The sequence below is a fragment of the Acyrthosiphon pisum genome, chromosome X (assembly GCF_005508785.2).
Source record: "Acyrthosiphon pisum isolate AL4f chromosome X, pea_aphid_22Mar2018_4r6ur, whole genome shotgun sequence".
In the NCBI taxonomy this organism is placed as follows: Eukaryota; Metazoa; Arthropoda; class Insecta; order Hemiptera; family Aphididae; genus Acyrthosiphon; species Acyrthosiphon pisum.
In genome coordinates this window covers 82935614-82956118 of record NC_042493.1, presented here as the reverse complement: position 1 = coordinate 82956118, position 20505 = coordinate 82935614, and positions in this window count along the sequence as shown.

Here is a 20505-nt window from a genome sequence, read left to right as displayed (position 1 = left end):
GTCCTCTTTAATACTGTATGAAAACTACCTAAATTTTCAAATATTTATGTATATAGTACCTATCATGGACATTACTATAGACATAGATTATACGATTTTTATGTCAGCAAAGTGCACAAGTTGGCATATAATAATAATTGATATCATGTTTATTTCCTAGTCGGTATATATACCGTACCTAAACTTGTAAAATATATGTAGTCAAATGTTTTTCTCATAATATATACCTATACAAAAATTGCCAATTAAGTGACAAACTATAGTCAACTATGTATAAAATAGTAGGTAGGTACTCTATACTTATACTGTATAGGTATTATTACTATGGATTGTTTTCAATCACTTTATTGTTAAATACTAATTATTAGGCAATAGACATGATTATATTATATATCATATTATGTATAGTATAATATTTATTATTATATAAGTATTAAACATATAATCATTAATCAATAAATTACGTTTAATGTAAATTCATGGGTACAAGTGAACTAGTCGTACTAAAATCTTCAAAGTAGTCAATAACACAACAAATTAAATATTAAACAAAATATAGAAAACTAACCACAATTGTACAACGAAAGAATATTAATATAATACCATCTTTATGTCTTGTTTGCTCGATAATCGAATTTTCATACTATATAAATATCGTGTGATAATTTAATAGGAACAAAATAGCGGTATGGCGGTAACTGGTAAGTTTAATGTTATAGGACTATATATAACATGTCGTTTATCTTTATGGTACAATACTACAATATTATTACTAACAAACTAATGACCAATTTTATTATACCGTTGTATAAATATGACGCGATCAATAAAAATTATATTCTCAACCTCGTTTTTAATCGTCTATAGCTTATTGTGAAGCTTATATAGTTGTATATAATATATATGGTATTTTAATTGATTTTGAGTCTATACGTGCGTATATACATATATATATATATATATCCTATTATTGCGATCCAGTGTAATAAACTTGACCAAATAATATAATATGTTATTTACTTATACCTAAATAATATTACTTTTTGTTAGAGTCAATAATATCATCTATATACTACAAGCGTGGCGATTATACTCGCATGTAAATCGGAATCGAGCTAAGTCCATAATATTATATACAAGATGATCGTAGTTTGTTTGTGAAATAATAATTATATACCACGCGTATAATCGGTACCAATCTATAATACGACTATATATATGGTTATACAAATTAAATAGTTTACCGCGAACATAAATGTGCAGCGTGACGCTTAAAGAAAAACGTGTAGGTACTAGGTACGTACTAAAGTACCAAACTACGTATTATATATGTTGTTAAATGCGCTGTTGCCGAGAAAAATGTGGTTGTAATGTCATACACGTAGGTACCTATATAGTTATAAATAATAATTTTTGTTTAACGTGCGCTCGTATGTGTACATCGTAAATCATGTGAAAATGTCTGTACACACGATAACCTGCACACACACACACACACACGAGCTCACGCGAGAAGTGCGCACACAAGTACGCATGTACACACACCATCACGGGGACTTAAAGCTTATGACCCGGTTTTTGACAAACGTATATAAAATTGATGCAATTTTATACTATTGTCACCATCATGTGATCGACATGGACACAAATACATATTACTCGAGTATTATTATTATATTATATACATCAACCTTTAGTATATAATATATAGGTGTATACCCATACGATAAATATATATATTATATATGTTTGTTTTTTTGTGTTTGTGTATGTACATATATATATATATGTATTTGTGTGTAGGTATACATAATATAATATTATATACTGTATATAGAGTATAGACGTATATGTGCGGCTACAATACGAGACGGTTTCAACAACCCTCTTAAAGCAGTGGCTTACATTCGTTGGCTTAACGGTAGACTTGATGTACCGTCGTTAATTTGTTCGATTGGTCGTATAATATAATATAATAACCGTTTGTGTATAGTATCCCGTGTATACGTTTGTTGTGGCATTTATACGAAATAATCCAATAACGCTGTTACTGACTGACAGATACCGTAACGTATTTTGACAAAACAGTGTCGAACCGACAACCTGTTCAAATAAATATATATATATATATTTTATATTATATTATACACACGTCGGTGTCGATTTCATGCGGCCAGGTAACCTGCATATAAATCTATACGTTATACAGTATGTACCTATACTATAATATGGCTTATGCTTTACCATCACCACAACCCACAGGTCTCCGACAGAAGCACATAATGCAATATTATGTTATTATATATTGAATAATATGACGTATAATAATATAATGTAGCCCTGGCAATTCGCGGGCAGCGATTGTATTGTATACTAGATGTGTATATACTCAATACTCATACATCACATATATACACCGTCTCGATCAAGCGGCCTATTGTCGAATCGTTTTCATTCATCATTACACAATTATTCTCATCTGCAGCCGAAGTCGAGTACGCCGCCGCTGTATTATTTTTTTTCTACATCTGCCGTGTTTTACGTATTTTTTTTTATTTTGTTTTGTTTTATTACGTATCAGCATGAACGCACAAACACTTGACCGCCACAACGTGATTTTTGATGATGGCTGCTATTAAACTTTAAAAAAATTATTACGAAAATAAAACCTATTAAAAGTCACCAATACGGCCATACATTACAATTTATATACTACTAAAAATATTATGATCGTGAATTTATGGGCTGTAGCTGCTGCAGGATATTGCTCTTCGGTCGTACATCGAACACGATCGTAAATATTTGTAGTACGATTATATACCTACAAAGTATATACCAATTACATTTCGTGTGACAATATAATTATTACGTGACACCATAAATTGTAGTAGCTTATACAATATTATAAACGCATAATGGATTTTTTTAAGTATAGGTAATATATAATATTATGATTTATGTTGTATAGAACACTTAGCGGGACGAGATGCTGATGCGTTTTAAATTTCATTGTTGGTTCGCCTCATTATCTCGTTTATTTTTGTGAATATATAGGTACCTACTACGTATATAATATGAGTATAATAATAGCCACCCAATACACACCGTGCATCGGCCTATTTGATTTGGCATGGCTGCTAAAAGGGGGCAGGTAAAAAGCTTTCATACATAGTGGTGATGGTGGATGGTGGGTTAGTGCAAGAGACCTCTGTGTAAACAGGAATTTAATATAGTATAAGAAAACAAGGGGACAGAGTTAAGGGTAAATTTACCTCCGGGGAATATAGAGTAATAAACATGAGCACAATATCGCAAGGGCATAATATTATCGGTTTGGATATAATATATATGTATATACGTACAGGACATACGTAAATATATTATATGGTCAAATATTCCGATAAAACACAAACAATGGACGATTTTTAATTCGATTTTGAAGAAGAATAAAAAATATATATGAATATATTGTACCCAGTTTGAATAGATACGCGTATTCGATTTTACACATAGTTAATATCATGTTCGTTGTTCGTATATAATATTATAATAATATAGAAAACTATGATATTATATTATGTAAGAATAAAACGATAATGTTTCCAGTACACGAAGTGAAGCAGTATATACCGGTATTTAATTAATAGGTACGGTACGCGTTATAATTTATAAAGGTGGTTTAGGTACCTACACATATTGTTAATTTTTTAACTAGACTAGATTTAACTATATTATAAGCATTAATTATTACCTACAGGTACCCATTTATGGACTTTTTTTTCAGTTATAACCGACACCAGAGGAACTATAGTAGCTATAGCTCCTTAGACTTCCCCGATATCTACCTAGTATGTAAAATAAAATATGATATATACCAGGATGAGGTTTTGTACAGTAATCGTATATTATATGGACAAAAATTAAAAGAGCATCAAAGTATAATACATGTATAAAAGGACGTCGAACCCACGCGTTGTCTCAGTCTTACAAACGCGGTAAATTTGCATTTAGCATTACCAATTTTGTGTTGTTATAGCATAATAAATATTATAATTGAACTATTATTAAACTTGAAGTTAAGAATATTATATCTAGATTCTAGAACCTAGGGCAATGCATTTAAGTTTTTATTGATGTTTCAATTTTCAAGTTAGTTATTACTTATTACTATGTAAAATGTTACAATTTAGAAATGCTCTTAATAATTAAAATATCAATAAAACTATAAAAGCTTATGAGATGCCCTATAAATAATAGTCTTACCAATACGTTTTATTATAAGTCGATTTATCCTAATATTAAAGCTAACGACAATAACAATTGGTTCTGTTGAACCCAAATTCGCTAGGTATATTGTAAGTTTGTAACTTCGTAAGACGAAGACAACACTGAGTACGTAATGTGGGTTCGGTGTCCTCGGTAAGGGGTTGCAAAAATTATGTATGCGGACAAACAAAAGTTTGACGGTTATTTGTTTTCGGGTTTTAATGATCAATAGGTATACAACGAATGAACGAAATATACGCTATAAAATCCATGGAAGGCTGCGTATACCTATATTACCTATATAGTGTGAGTACAGAATATGTATTATACATTTATACATTATTTTATATTATTTTATAGTATAAGATACGTAGGTACATATATTATAATGTAGGAATAATTCATATACATCTCAAGATTAAAATGTATTAATATATTACGTATATATGCATTGCTACTACAGGTAGGTATACAAGTACTTTTTCTTTATACATTTGCGTATATTGTTTATAAAATCTGAATTTAAATATTATGACTAATAAAAATAATGTTATTAGTTTTTATCGTATATCAATACAAACTTTTAAACCTCAGACGTTCTCATTTCTGTGATTGGAATAAAATCGTATAACGAAGATGATAATACAATTATATACATGCACTTTTTCATAATAGAACGTAATTATAGACATTATATTATTATAATCTCATTGTTTTGCTGACTATGATAATGTCATTTAATTTGTTTACGGAAGACATACAGTTTATTTAGAGGCGCATATCACGCATTATTTACATATAATTTACATCACAACATAATATAACAAATAAAAATATTATGACTTAAGAGCTGCCCGTAAGTATTCTATATTTGATAGAAATACGTAGCTATCTATAAGAATCGGATTTTAACAAAATATATGCGCTTAACAAATACGACTTTATTTTTATTACGTACTAAAGATAATTGTATGATATCTTTTGTGTACGGGACAAGACCAACAACGACAAAAATCATAAAACGAACATTGTTAGATCTGATGCAGTTCAATCCCACGCCATCATGCTGGGGCGTCCCTAGTAAGGACCAATGGCACTTACATGCGCGCGCACTCTGGTGTATATCAGCATTAAAATATTGATCTTTAAATTTGTGCCCGTGTACCAGGGACTACAGGTTCTTTTCGTGTACAAACACACAGACACGCGCGTAACATATTATATCAAACAAAAGCATAAAATATTACTTTTTCTATATAGAATAATTTATACAAATATACGTGCACCGAGCATGATGGTCATACTATTGAAGGCAAATAATATAATTTACGCATATTGCTTATGTAGTAAATACCTATAATACTTAATCGAATTGTAGGTAGATACATTCATTTAATTCTTGGGTTTTTTCTTTTTGTTATTAATTATTATTAAAAAGCTAATTTAGTATTATTATGATTATCTGTAGTCATTATAATATTAAATATATACATGTCACGGGTATAAGCATAATATAGGTATACTGATATACCTTTAATAGTATAATATATATAGATTATAGATAGGTACCTACGTGCATATTAGGTATATACCGAGTAATTCATTTAACGTAAAATATTAATTATTTGAAACCATAAATGTTTTTGAAATATATTTTTTACAAAATAGTAACTCGTTAAAAATAAATTATTTTAAAAAGTATATTTTTACTATTTTATATCATTGTAATTTTTAAATTTTTAATTCCTTATTCCAAAAAAGAATATTTTTGGAGTAGATACTTCGATAACAATCACATTTTGGACGAACGTAGCGAGTTCAAATACGCTTACAAAAATTAAACGTATAGATAACTGGTATACTGCAGTGGTACTCCTGTAGTCCTGTACCCGGTGTAAAATGTTAGTCGACTACACCGCTCATTAAAACTTATTAAAGTTATAAACTTATAACTATATAGTAAACTACTTGTAAGAAATTTGATTTTTATAGTTTATAAAATACTCCGAATAATATAGGCATTCTGGTATTCTGATTTGGAATATGGAATTAAAAATGTATGTGGCCATTCAAAAAAGTACCTAATCATCTTAAAAAGTAAAACTTTAAAGTTAATAAAAAATATAATTTTTACCCAAAAATGTTGTATAAAGTTATAATATTATAAAAGAAATATTTTCATAAACGTTAGTAATTTCTGATATTTGTGTCATACGTTAAATTGATCACTCTGTTCCTATACTTATATATCTGATGTGTGTGAAGAGGTATACATTGTACATATCATTATAATAATATAATATAATATACAAAGCGTATAATATGTTTTGCGTTTTATTTGTAATTGCGGTTATAATTATATATGTATATTGTATAGGCGTATTATAATTATAATTCATAATACATTACTATTTAGCGATGTGTTTATTCTATATAGCCATATATAGATACCATATTTATACGCATTGTGTTCTCAGGGACAAGTGATATTATAATATACACAATACATATATCTACACGCAGGGCCTCATATGTTTCGATCTCGTCTAGTTGTCTATATTATAATATTATATTTGTAACAGCTAAGTCGTGTTATTTGAAATTCTGAAATACTATGGTAACCGCCGACATAAGCTATAAAAAAAAAATACAATATATTAAGTCTAAATAAATATTATAATACCTATATTGTAACTTAACCTGAGTTGTTATGTCGGAACAAATAGATCATTTCCGCTGTATCGGTATTTGGCCATTTACGCTGTAATTATCGTTGTAGTGGCGACTTGGCGTCAGGATGTGTGCACAAAGCGATATATGGGTACAGATGGTACAATGAATCCAAAGGACAAGAGAGGTCAAAGATAAATTTGCCATTTATTTTATAAAATACCTTGGTAGGAATTTTCTTTTCTTTTCAATAGTCCATACGAACATATTTGGATAAAGCTATTCTACGTTATCTACCTATTATCGAGAGATTCTATGTAAATTATTGTTTATGTTTCTTATCTTTTCTTCTCGTTTGTATTTCGGGTTGTATACCTAACATAGTCGTTAATACAATATACTATTTCGTTTGTTATAATATGACTAATAATATTACCATCGCCGAACTCTGTTGGACTGACCGAATTTGCGCGTGATCACATTTACCTATATATATATATATATATATTAATATATTATTATATACCTATAGGTAGCAAGTCGTGGCGCAGCAGTTGTCGCCGTTATGGCGGTCTGTTTGCAATGTTTGCACTGCGCGGTATAGTGTACCTATATAGGTGAAAGAGCGTGTCTTACGCCTGTTCTCATAACACGACACATACCATAAAATATGTCGTTTACAAGCGTGTAATCGAGGTCATTCGTGTACGCCGTCGAATATTGTAAATCACCAAAAATGTATGTGCACTTAAATCGAATATGCGATTCGTACGCACTGAGACTGCTGTATAGCATGTGAATTGTTATGGTTTGGTAATATTAATATGGATAAAAAGTACTCGTATACTATAACTATGATAGGTAACCGTCGATAGATCTGCAAGCCTGCACTTTTCGATGTATCGATAATAATCAACTTCATACAGGCCCGGGCTAAGGAGAGCCAGAGGGAGCCACGTATCAGGGGCCCACATAAAATAAAGAAACCGTAATATTATATTATAGTTTTGTCAGCTTAAAATTGTATTAATTAATAATTTTTACTTATACCTATTTTTTGTAGCAAAAATGTCAAATTTTAATATAAACGAGTGATAATAACAGGTGTCAATGATGACAAAAATAATAATAAAACTGTTATTTTAGGTATCTAGTATTATATTATATAAAACGTACCTATACAAGTATTTAAATAAAATAAAAATAAAAAATGTACCGATAGTGATGTCTGAAATAAAAAAGTATCTCAGTTGAGCATAGAGGAGAAAAGTAAAGGAAAACATAAACAATATTTAGTTTTTGTCACACCAACACCAAAAGTTTTATTTTCGATGCCGGTTGAGCGTATATAAATTGTATACATAATATTGTAAAATGACCTTTTCCAGTCCAGACGTCCAATGGATATAATAAATACATTTTTTTTGCATGGTGGGTGGAAAAGTTACTATCTAAATTATCATTTGATTAATTGGATAATTACAGAGCCCTTAAATATTGCTCGAATATACGGAGCCTCGAAAACTAGGAATATCAATTATAAACCAAAAAAAAAAATGATAAATCATGAAGATGATCATTACAATTCTCAACTTATTATATTGGATTTGTTTTAATTTAGATGTGTCCACACCCTGCGGAGTATTCTGACGGAACCCTACGGCTCCACGGAGCACAGTTAGAGAACCACTGTACTTAATGTATGATTGTCTAAAGCCTTAAAAAGCTATGAAAAATTTAAAATTTAAATATGTAACACGTTGGGAGCAATGAATGATTTTTAAAATAGGATCTATCTTGGATTACCTATATGCCTGTATACCTATATGCCTGCAGACTTCAGTATAGGTACATAATATTATATATTGCTATTTAGTTACACCAATAATCCACCTATACACACCTACGTAATAAATATTAATAAGCAATATAATATTATGACTGTTATAGGTATGTGTAGGATTATAATTTGATTTGAAATTTTGGAAATCTAATCGTGATTTATTATGTACTTATACTCCATTTCTTTGCATACATCCACGAGTTTGCGAGCGTGTTTATCGCAGATAAATATGAAGCTCCGATAAAATATATAGCATTATTTATACATATATTTCATTGGATGTTGGCACAAACAATATACAAAGTACACTAGATCTAAAACTAATTATATTCCTATAGAACTTTAATTATGTTGTTTACTGTATAATATTATTGTGTTTAATTTAGGTATAAGTACATATTTTTTCATAGTATAATATAATTATTTGAAAAAAAATTGTATTAATACTACCATATTATACTATTACACCAATAAAATAAATAATTGTATTAATTGAAAATTACATACTTACTATATATACTTCTACTATATACTTCATTTAAATATTTAATACAAATATTTGTACTCATTTTTGAACAAAGTTTAATTTAACTGTTTAGAGCATAAAAATGATACAAACCTACTAGGTATAGGTTTAGTTGTATAAACCGCATAATAGGTATATGTACCTACGTCCTACATAGGAGATAAATGATGTATTATGGTAATTCCATGTATTCATATTATCATAATATATAATATAGGTAATCAAATTGTCTATGTTTAACAACTTTCTGTAGTTATAACAGCTATAGGTGAACAACAGAATACTATATACTATACCTATTATACTGACAATTGATATACTGCACATTATGGCATGTAAAAAACAATAGGTACATAATAATTATTATTAAAGGTATACAATAATTTTTTTACATATCGGAGTTTTCAACGAGCAATAATAATAATATTTATTGGTATAATATACCATAAGCTCGCGGATAAACTGCTGTTTCCTAACGTAATTTTTAACGAGTGAAGTATAACCACATTATTTAAAATAAATTTATAGGGTATATAAGCCACACGATGGAATTTAAATCGTTGACAGCGTTTCATTAGACTCTTTTGTATACACTTGAATCAACAAACTTCTAATGTACTTGCCAGATGTAATCATCACACCTGTATTTGTTCTCCTACCACCCCTCCAATCTATATTATCTGACTACTGACTATTCATCAATTTTTAAACAATAATTTTGGGTTTTTTTTTTTACGTTTATGTTTGTGTGTGTCTCATTACGCAGTGTTTATTATATCTAGGTTAAGTCACCGTATACGCCCGTACAATATGTTTAGTTACATGCAATATAATATGTAGGTATATGCATACTATTACATGCACGGTTAGACACAGCGACATAATATATTATACTTACAATAACTAGTCTATTGTCGCGAACGTACAATAATAATTCAATTCGTACAATATGACATGCAGTTTAAGCATCAACGGTAAATGAATGGGTATAGTTAAGAGGAGTATTATACCAATTACACAGCGTCGTAAATAATATACCTACATAACGGTCATAAGCGGCACGAACATGATATATATTATATTATATTTATATATTATACAGTCATATAAATGGAACTTGTTTGGAGCTCAGGGGTGGGGAAACCATTGGTCCGCCCAAAACGTTAGAATGTATGTACGATGTGTAATAAAATTATATAATATGTATATTATGTTACAGCCTTACAGTCAATGAAATACTTTGCCTGGTCTATGTACCTACCTTATACCATGTCCGGATTTTGGCAACTCGTTAAAATACCGTTTTGCCTGAGGAGGGTAATACGTTGTCCGGTTAAAAAATAATTTGACTATACTACATTTGGCATTGTAACTTTATAGGTAATTACAAACTAAAATGAAAAACATGCATTTAATCAGCAAACAAATTAGCAGTACCTAATATTATAATGCCCGGACAATGTATCGGACAAGCATAAATCCACATTGTCCGACATTCCCCTTTTACCGTATAACATAATATGATATAGGTAGGTACTGTTCTAGTAGGACACTATTCTCGAAAGAGTAAATTTTCATATTCTATATTATATGTATACATAAAAAAAAATATTATGTTTTATAATATCACCGACAATGATAACTGTTTAGTGTCTACGTCACTACGTGTACGTTTTAATACCTCAATATTTTCCTAGAAAAATGTATTTAGAAATATAATATATCATATTACACGATGTGGGAGTATTAAACATGAAGGAACATAATATTATTATATTAATTTCACTTAATGGAATCACATATTGCTGAAGGTTATTTTGATTCTATTAATCGGTCGAGTTCATAAAATATATTTTTTTTAATTAACCTTTATTATTAATTAAAAATATCCGTCTAACCGCTGTGCTGTTCTTGCAGTAGTTGTTGAGTGGGCCAATATAATGGAGTGAACATAAATCATTGCAATATACGATGAAAAACGAATATGAACTAAAATGGTCCAACTTTTTGGTAACCAAGGTTACCAATCAATTATTTAATATTACATTTTTAACAAAGTTTCTTTTTTTGATCCCCTTATTACTTTAAAAAGTACTGAGAATTTTCAATTTTAACCCTCTATTAGTAGGTACTAACTAGATCTAATTTGCTACCAGGGACCTCTTTCATATTGATGATCGGAGAATTATATGCAAAAATAAATAAATAAAAACACATGTCATTGTAAAATCAATCAACCTATACATGCTCAGAATCTAAAATATACAGGTTAATAAAAATTAAGAAATGTTAGTTATTTGTTACAAATCACATCGACTATTTATTTTCCATATCAGCCTAAAATTACATAATTACGTTAAGCTATATATATATATATAACCATGGTTATTATTTCAATCAATTCTGATTTTAATTTTTAACTAGGTTTTATAGAGATATTAATCTATGATATTAAAACCATAATAATGACGATTCAATTACCCAGTGCATGGTGATTAAAATAAAAATTAAATTTGACATTAAAACAGTATGTTTTAGTTTAGGTCTTTATTTTTTGATTCAATAAACCGTTGATTCGGTAAGCTAGTGATCACGTTAAGTCGAGCTCACTGTATCACGTTTGCGCAATGACAATATTATTATCATTCACTGCGGTGTATAAATGTTGTCATTAGACAACACGCCGTTGTGGACACAATAGTCGGTGTATAAATATGTACGGATAAAGTACAACAACAATCGTCTATTTATTCTCGGTGGTTTGTGATTTGTTTTTTTTATAAACTTTTGCAGACACTATATTAACATTATGATATGCTAATAGTGACAAAGTCCAAATATATGTTTATCCGGTTGGTACCCACCGACTCGTACGCGCGTGTATACCTAATACAATATTTGGCTTGAAATCAAACATAATTGTTAAACCCAAAACGATATAATAATCTTATTATATTATTATTGTTATACACTAATCCCACACGATTTTGTTAATTTATACAAACACACACATACACACACCTATTTTCAGCGTAGGTATATAAGATAATAAGATGTGCTTAATAATATAATATTATGATCACTATACAGTATAAATATTATTGAAAAAAGTATAAACTTCTACAAGCGGGCGTTGGCTGTTTGAAAATCCTATTTACCCGCCCTTAAGCGACGGCTGCATGCTCGTATATGTATTATTCACATTAATAATATATATTATGTACACACACACACACACATATATATAACGTTTATATTTTGTTTTCGACGCAAACACACTTAATAACAACATTGATTCGGTAAATTTGGGTATATAATATACCGCCGCACATCGATATATTACTGCAGTGACATTGCGGCCAGGGGGGAACATTATGTATAGGTAACCGCCGTGGTGTTTTGTGTACTTGTGCCGTTGTACTTTTCAAATGGATGTTCTTTGCCAAACATCAATATTTGTCCGCAATAAACCAGAAACGAACCGCCGCCGCCGCCGCTGCCCAGGCCAAGTGCACGCGGAGGGCTCGCGCACATCACGCGACGCGAGAAGAATGCGCGACGGTGGCGCGGCGTCGGCGCTAGATTGCCGTACTTACACGGTACACGACCGTCGTGGTACCCAACCCACACCCTACAGCACCGGCATCACCGTGAATTTATAATAATAATGTGGTGGACGAAAAACTTTGATAAAATTGATCGCCGCTGTCTCGTTGCAGTACCTACTTAGGTATGCCTACTTTGACAACTGCAGTTATCGGTGATTGTTGGTTGCCCATCAAACGTTATAAAATGTCCATAATCTCACTGAATTTGATACGTGGGTTGGTATATGAGTGCAGCGTAATTGAATACGTTGCACCATTGCTGGTGCACGGAAGAGGGTAAACTCCGGGTTCAGATATCCTCTCCCCCACCACAACTTGAAGCGTAGCGCTTTATTGTGAATACAACAATCTACATTATTAAAATTATTTTTATTTTTCCAACTTAGATAATAAATTCTATTAACATATTAAACTGTCGTCTTAATTATTTATAATGTGATGTTTCAATATAGAAAAATAATTCTGGTTACTTATATATTCATATACTTATGCCTATTATAAGGCTATACCTTCCCTAGATATTATACAATATGATACAATTTGATTAATATTGTTATTTGCCTTGAGACATGCGTCTATGGCCTCTGTAGTGGCGTACTATATAATATGATCATCATAATCTCGCAATTTATCGACATAATATGTATTGTGTGTAATTACATGTATATTATAATATATAGAGACATACGCGCCGGAAGAATATTCCATTTCCTCGAGCCAGCGTACTGGACGCGCGCGTGTTGTGTCTACATGTATAATATGATATAGGTATAACATGTATTATTTTATCTATCTCTCTCTCTCTCTCTCTCTCTCTCTCCCTCTCTCTCTCTGTGTAGTGTCGTTTTCACACCAAGCACGCAAAAAGGTCTCGTGGAGAAAAAAGGCGAGAAAAAAACATATACAAATATAAAACGATCGATTCGTGTACGACGACTGTAAGCTGGGTTTTTGTTTTTTAATGAAAACTCAAACAGTCCAACAACGCAAAACGTACAAATATTATAAAAGCACAACAGCGTGCAATAACATGCAGTAGGTACAATATACCCATACTTACCTATTTATATTACAGTATTACCTATAGGTGCCATTTACCTATAGGCTACAGCGGAGAATTCATTTTACGGGGGATGGTGGTAAATGTGCTGACTTTGACTTTAGGTTGATGTAAATACTATAGACTGGGGCAAATGCCCCTGTTGCCTCCCCCCCCCCCCAACTAAATGACGCTACTGTTAACAACAATCGGTTGAAGATAAATTGTTATTAAAATTTGTATACCTATCCTATAATTATATGACATTCAACATTTTACTTCAAACGCTCATAAAAAATGTATGCGATAACTTTTTTTTCAACTTCAGTTAGAACAAATTTAACTAACCAGGAATCTTGTATTTCGGGTTTTTTAATGGCAATTTAAAATGCCTGTAAATAGCTCAAAAAGAACAAACGATTTTTTTTAATTATATTATTTTTTAATGTACTTTTAAATTTTAGTTCTAACGGTTATTTCTTTTTAAATTACAATAAAAATCGATTTTGTCAAAAAATGTAGGTGTTTAGGGATTTTTTTTTCTCAATTGTTTTGAAAAGTAGGTACCTTATAAATGCTTACTTTTATTTTATCTTTGAAGTAGGTACAAACTAGATCCAAACTGCAGCTAGCGGAAATTCATCATAGATAACTATTGAAGATTTTTACTGCTTCTGCAGGTATAAGGTGTCCGCACTTCGCAGACACAAAATTAGGTAAATAAAAGATTAAAACGAACACTGAACATAATTTGTATAATCTACAACAGATACTTCCATCGGTACAATCAGATTCAAGAAAGCGTTAATACCACTCGAGATGTTTACCTATAGGTAGGTACTGTTAAAATAATCCAGAAACATCATGCGAATATTTTATGCGATTTATATCAATTACGGTTTATCGTTGTACTATGTAATAGCTGACTAGCCTGCAGAAGATGTCCGTTGCTTTTTCACGGGAATGTTTTTCATCGCACCATAATAATATAATATATACATTACACAAATTACATATAGGTATAATAATATATACTATGCCGATAATAATTTTAGTTTATGGACTCTACTGTATATCGTACACAACGTAATCCGTTGGGAATATTATATACTAAGTATCACGCCGGTAACAGAGTGTTTAATACTGTTTACACTATATAGTTGTTAAAATATATATTATATACAGAGTGATTCACCAAGCATACTCACCAACCTTTAATAGGTAATAAATTTACTCAATTTCTGATTATTGGAGTTTTTAAATACACTTAAAAGTTAAAGACCATATTACTTAAGGAGTGTCCTGTGGTAGTACAAACTTCTGTTTTTCAAATGAGAACACATTGAAAATTATTAAATTTTGTTTCAACCTAAAATTTGGCCTTAGGTCACTTTAAATTAAGATATTTTCGATCCTCAGATGGGGCATTTCCACAATTATATAGATGACCATTACGTCTATGATATTATATTAAATTTATAAACAATATATATTATAGTATTTAACAAATTAAAAATTTTTGTAATCTTTTGCTGAAAAGTTATATACAAATACAATCGATAAAATAACGTAAGCTGTTGTTTATAGTATGTAATTCGTAATATGTTTTTATTTATATTAAATTACTATACTACTAGCTGTGCAGTCATGCAGATAATAAAAAGCAATCTAATTTATATTAATAAATGAATTATATAATTTATAAAGTTTACTTATTTTCATAATTGTATATTTATTATATATACTACTTAAAATAGTTCTTTCATTTCAATAACATTTCGTAAAAGTATAATTTATTTAAATACAAAAATATATTATTCTTAATCTACATATTTTATTTCTTAAGATCAAGACATTAAAACATAAAATTAAAAAAACCTTGACAAATATGATGGTTCATTCTTCATCGAACTATATTCGTCGTTTATTTGACCCAGCTTGACTTGTGTATATCAGTGGCATATAATATATACGTTTTGTATGGAGGGGGTAAGGGATCAGTGAAAAAATTTAAACCTAGGTACCTGCACATTGAAAGAATAAATAACAAAATATAGGTACGTACCTATACTATATCCATAATATATCAGATCATTACATGTAAAATATAAAGTTTCTAATTTTTCGAACGTAGCGAAAAAAAAAATGTTTTGCGTTATAATTATTATATTAAAATATAGTAGGTATCTGATAAACTTTTTTTTGGCCTACTTTCTTATAGTTATTAGCATATCTTTCAAAAAGTTTAAATGACGCCCCTGAATTAAATAATTATAGTACACAATTTATTAAATTTTTTTTTATGTTTCCTTGTAACGCGATAAAACTAAAAACACTATTTTATAAAATTAAAAAAAAAGACCTATGTGGAGGATCTGACCTCCACATCCCCCTTTGTATATGCCCCTGGGGTACCTATATAATACTTTAAGTATAACCATCTAGAAGGGGCGGTTTAGGGGATGAAACGGTAAAATAAAATATTTTAAGCGATCGAGCCAATATTTATGAAATAGCGACATAGCGTGTAGGTAGTTTATATTTTTTATTTTAATTTGTTTTCAATCATTCATGTATAAATATATAATGACGAAAATATAATTATATTATTATATTATTTACCTTTAAAATTAAAAAATGTAATGGCTTAAATGTTTAGTATAATACACAATATACACGTTAAGTTTATTGTACATTCAAATTAAAAATATTTAACATCATTGGAATCTGCACACAATAATTATTATTACAATTTTTTAAATATATTATGTTAATAGGTTTTTAAAAGTCTATCATCTTGTTTATTCAATTGTTTTTAGCTTAAACACTCCGTAGAGATGGTAATATACTAATATAGGTACTATATTATAATACATATATCTATATATAATAATATAGCCTTAAAAATAAACTATAAGACAGTTTTATTCGAATAAATAAATTAATATTACTTTTAAATTTTAAGCAAATTTGAATTTAGATTATAACATATTAATTTTAATAATTTGTTTTGAAAATAATGAAAATCAAAAGATAGAAGTGAATGAACCTTTTGATGCCTATGTAAATACTAACTTGGTGTAATTAAGTTGTTTGATATCATACTGAACTAAATACTAACAAATTAATAACTAATGCAAATATATTTAAGGAGATAGAACCGATTTATATAATATATCATACGTGTGTCTTATTTATAAGTTTTACCCAATCGAGTTAATTCCACACTAGATTAGTGACTGCATCAAAACAAATACCAATGAAGTCAATATTTAGAATTATTTTTATTTGAAATGTTAATTGGAAAATTTTGTTTTCAGGCCACAGCGTTTTGACGAAATAAATCAGTCACAAAAAATAAGTGAGCTCATGGTATAATTAATAATAGTAGGTATTATGCTCTGTGACTCTGCATCTATAATTATTGTAAACATTTTATAATGTTAAGACTTAAACAAAATATACAGTTACATATTAATATTATATTTAAAAGAGGTCCAATCCAGATGAATACAACTATTTGATTATAATATTACGTAGATACTCATATTGTATAAAAAATATTATAGGTATGCAAATTTGAATTACTTATATAAATATTATTGTTATTGTGAAGGATTGTTCCTTACTACATGTTCAATTATAGATCAAAATTATTGAAATTTATTTTGGGTTTTTTTTTAAGTATCTAGGTGTTTTAATTTTTAATAATATTCAATTGTATAAAATCTTCACTGTAAGTCTGTAACGGTATAAAACCAATAGTTACATTTAATTAATTTCACTAGGGATCTAAGCTAAGAAACTTGCGCCACTTATAAATATAATTTATGATAAAAAACAAAAAAAAAACTATTCGAAATAAATGTTATTTTACCTTTTTATCGGTCAAATTTTTTAATTAGGGTTATATTTTAGACTCTATATTATCAAGTGGGTCGATGAATGTATTGATTTTACAATAATATGTTATTTTTATATGTCTAAAATCCAATTACACTTTTTGTAATAGAATAAAATATGCTTGAATCTTCAACTTCAATAACTTTTGTGATATAGTAAAATGTATCTAGTTAGTAGTTTATATATCCACACACCATAAAAATATTTCCTAACTATGGTAAAAATATTTTCAGGAAAATAATAGAGTTGTAAAGTATTTTAAAAAGTTACGTACATAATTAGGAAATATTTTAGTTATATTCTTTGGCCAAGAAGTTCAAAAACATTTTTATGGAAACCTTATAAAAATATTAAGTCATCATTTCTACTACAATCATATAGTACAATATTTTATTATCATGAGAAGAAAATATTTATAAAATATTATTAGTCGAATGTTCATTATTCAAGCACTTTAAAATATTCACAAAATACAAACATTTCCCAAATGTTGTGTGGTTAAGCAGTGATGGCGAACGTGTGGGGCGGAAAGTAACATTTTGTTAAAAAATTACTGGACGAGCTTAATAATAATAATAATATATAAATTGAAAATCACCGTTATCGAAATAACACACACTGACACACCATATATATTATATATTATCGATTTGTCGTGTTTTGTTGTCTTTGTGACTCAATATATAAGAACGACATGACAAAACACACACACAAACAGACCGCTGCTCGACACAGCTGTCTTGAAGCGTCGGCGATCACTACCCCTGCACACCCCCTCAATACCCGAAACACACACTCACATCGTTGATAACGGTGTTGTGGCTGGCGGACAGGGTGGTTCACGATACTCGCCGTGTTATTATTACGGCGCAAACGTCCAATATCCGACGATTCTCCTCTCCTGTGTACTTATACACACACACATAAATATATATTGTGTGTGTGTGTATATATATATATCATCGTACTTGTACGTACAATTTGCAGAGAACCCCGCATTACGCCCCGCACTCAGGCGGAGGGTCGTCAAGTTCGCGTACTGCACGCCAAACGCGGCCGTATAGCGCGGCGGCTACGACGACGACGACGACGACGTTTATACAAGTCATATAGGGGTCGTGACGGGGAGTGTTTGCAAACATTCACAATCGCCCTACACGCACAAATGTATATATATATATATATATATATATATATGTATACACGCACACACGTCGCTTCTCTTGCACTCTGTTTCTCGGTCTCTCGCGCACGACGAGCGCCCACAATATCCTGGCTTCTCTGTCGGGCACACGCACGCGCACACCGTACATTATAGTACATACGGTATAATATGTATAATATAATAAATAAATATATACCTACTTCCGCCGTGTGTATCTTCCCATTGTACACACCCGGCACCCATCACCTGGATTGTGCGCGCCTGTTTGTCGCGCGGGAACGTCGCTGGACATATCGGAATAATAATATCACGCCCTGTATAAATACGATTTTAAATTCGTTAAACATAATATATTATAAAATATATGTTATTATTATTATTGTTGTTGTTGTTGCTGCTGTTGCTGTTGTCGTTATATTGTATATAGGTTTCGACAAAACCGACGCGGATCGACCCGAATACGACACGGCGGTATAATATTATGTGTCGCAATATAATACAAACGCTGTATATAAAAATTTGATTATGCCTGTACAGCAGAATAAATACCGTAACATGTCGACATGGAACAATAATTTAACTATCTATTTATTATATCGATTCCGTATAACGTGTGTTATGGCGGTATTACATATTATTATATACCTAATACAGTATGCAATACAAATTATAATCAGTCTAGATTATAATAGTCAATAGAGAATAGAGACAACATAATATATTATAATTATGAATCGTCAGGATGGTAATTATTTATTTTATAGTAAAAATATTTACAACAATATGGATTGACGTATAACCTTTAATATAATTTGGTAAATTAATATATAACAAATTAAGTGTTGGAGTACATATTATAATACATAGTACAGTTATAATACATGCGTCTTTGATTGTTTTCTCAAATCATATAATATCTTATACCCATACCGGTATAGTATTGTAGTATTGACACGTTGAAAATACCTATATATATTTTTGTTTTTATATTTGAATATAGTTGGTAGTTTGGTACCTTTGGCAGCAGTGGCCATTGAGATTTGGGGGTATAAAACTTATAAAATAAAGGTAATTATATTAATAGGTAGTTGGGGTATGCAGGATACGCGCGTGCTTGCATAACTTGCCGAATATTTTTTTTAAAGAGTACATGAACATAGTCCCAAAATAACACTTAAAAAACCAAAATATGTATGGGTACATAATGTTTACGGCATAATTTATGTGGTGAGAATTATGAAATTATAATAATTATATTCTTTTTTCAATAAATACGCGTCTTTATACATATGTTTTATTTTATTTTTCAACCTAAAAAAAAGTCAAAAAATCTATTATTATTTATTTTCTAATTAGAAGCGTAGTACTGTAATAATAATACATATTTTTAAGGTAATGGAATGAGTATATTATATTATTAGGGAGCACATTTTGTCAGCCACATACCCTCCGACCAAAGACAGCGCACGCCTTTGTTTGGGATTA